Here is a 2,713-nt window from a genome sequence, read left to right as displayed (position 1 = left end):
CCTATCACTGTGGTGTCATCCACAAACTTGATAATGGTGTTAGTGTAATGTACAAGTCTGCAGTCATGAGTAAAAAGGGAGTAGAGGAATGGGCTCATCAAACAGCCTTGTGGTACTCCGGTGTTTAGGATGAGGGTAGAGGAGCAGTGATGGTCTAAACGAATATGTTGGGGCCTGCTGGTTAGAAAATCCAACAGCCAGTTGCAGATGGGAGCACTGATGCCCAGATCTGTGAGTTTGGTGATGAGCTTAGAGGGGATGACAGTGTTAAATGCTGAACTGAAGTCTATGAACAGCATTCTGGTGTATGTGTTGCCATTGTCCAGGTGTGAGAGGACAAAGTGCAGTGCTATGGAGACTGCATCTTCTGTGCTCCTGTTCTTGCGGTAGGCAAATTGGTGGGGATCCACGGTGGGGGGAAGATAGGATTTGAGATGTGCTAGGACCACCTGCTCTAAACACTTTGTAATCATGGGGGTGAGTGCTACTGGACGGTAGTCATTGAGACATGCTGGAGTGGAGTGTTTTGGTACTGGCAAGAATGAGGTGGTCTTGAAGCACATCAGTAACAATTTCCACATCTGAAATTGTTACTGATGTACAGTAATAATGTATATTTGTGCCAAATTTCATGCTTTTATCACAAAATGCACATTAGTTTTGTTTATCAGCTGTACTAATTTAATTGTGTGGTATTAGCATTTTTACTTCAGTAAAGGATCTGAATACTTCTTCCACCATTGGTGCAGGCCAGCTGTCAAGAGCAAGCTGGTGTCAGAAACTGAGAGTCTCTTCTTAAAAGACTAATGCTTTATACTTCTTCCCAAATCATTTGCTATTTGAAATTCAAGGCTTGGGTCAGGGTCATTAATAGCTTAGTCTAATCAACACTGCTGTGTTGGACAGTGCTGTCCAGGGTAGGGCACCATGTAGTGATAACGGTGTGATGGGTGGTGTAGTCCAGGCCCCATGCACCCAACACCCTGCACCTGTGTCCACTTTCTGCATGTTGCAGTATGTGTACCTGCAGTCACCTGTGTTCATGGGAGGAGAGAGGGGCATTGGGATTGAACAAGCCCATCATCCCTTTTCGATTGTGCAGGTTTCTCTCTGCATTTCATCCTTTAATTCTCACACACTTCCTTCAGGTGTGTGAAGCTTTAGCCATTGCAGACGTGCAGGATGAAACCAACAAACTCAGCTTCTGGATGGTTTCTCTCTGTATTTCATCCCTCATTTTTTTATCCTACCCTGAAGGACAAATGGTGACAGAGGCAAGCAGAGGAAAACACTGGTAGCCTTTAGCCAGGAGTCTCCAACTTGGGTGCAATGGTTACTTTGCAGTTGATTTGGAATGACAATGGAACTCATATCCTGTTCAAGTGATGAAGCAGCCCACTGGGATAGCACCGCTTTCCCTGGAAAGGGAGGGGTAGAAAAAAGTATTGCTTTTATCTTATATGTTTAGAAACCATAAAGATGTCTTTGTACTGCAATTAATACAAACAGTTTTGCATTCAAGTCTACATCAATGAACAGATGAAAACTTCAACAAAATAGATTAGAGGCAGTGATTAGAGGCAATGGCTGCTTCTGGAATACACTCTCTAATCTTTATTGATGATAATAGCAGCAGAATTAATTCAGTCTATAGTCTAATTCAAGTCTCCAGATTGACAGAGAAATGCATATTGCAAGGAACTTCATCATGCAGCAAGACAACACACCAAAACACCCAAAACACACTACCAACACAACAAAGGACTTCACTGGGGGGAAAATGTGGAATGTTTTTGACTGGTCAAGTCAATCACCAGGCCTTAATCCAATGAGCAGCATTTCACCTCCTGAAGAGGAGACTGAATGGAGAACAACCAAAACAAACAACAACAACTGGAAAAGCCTAGACAGGCATCAGAATAAAGAATGCAACAGTTTGGTGATGTCAGTCAGTCAGTCAGTCAGTCACTTGATGCTGATATGATTTGCTGTTATGGAACCAAGTATTGTGTTATTTACTTTAATTTACTTTAAGACTATCTCCTCCAATACTTTTTCTCACCTAATAATTGGTTGTTCTGCCACCAGCTGTGCCACATTCTCAGTTGTTTCACCGATCATGTCATATTTGTGTCTTTTGATCTCAAAACCAACTGCCTTCATTGTGTTGCAAAAACAAAAGAATTGGCCTTGCAGTTCCAATACTTTCAGAGGGGACTGTGTATTCCACATGCATTGAACTGTATAGAGCATTACTTTATATTTATGGGAGTGCACGCAACACACACTGCCCTTTTCCTGCCCGTAATCACAGACATGTGGTAGGCTGAGGGTCAAATACGTTTTTACTAATTCACACACACACACCAAATTGATCCACATTAATTTTATTATGCTACACTGTGTGTGTGTGTGTGTGTGTGTGTGTGTACATGTCCCATATGTTGGCGATGCCTCCTTACCCATGGTATGGGTGTGATCAAGTTTTAAAGGAGCTAAATTGAGCTGTGTGTGTGAGAGAGAGAGAGAGAGAGAGAGAGAGAGAGATGCATATGGTGAAGTATGAGACAGTATTGTAAGGCAGGGGTGTGTGTGTGTGTGTGTGTGTGTGTTGACCTTTCGTGTGCTGTTTATTTTGGGATGCCTGGGCTGGACAGTGGAATGTTTGGGTGGGGATTCTATTCCTGCAGCCAGATTCCAGCTAACACTCATA

Source organism: Neoarius graeffei, chromosome 5 (assembly GCF_027579695.1).
Source record: "Neoarius graeffei isolate fNeoGra1 chromosome 5, fNeoGra1.pri, whole genome shotgun sequence".
Lineage (NCBI taxonomy): Eukaryota > Metazoa > Chordata > Actinopteri > Siluriformes > Ariidae > Neoarius > Neoarius graeffei.
This window is presented reverse-complemented; position numbering follows the sequence as displayed.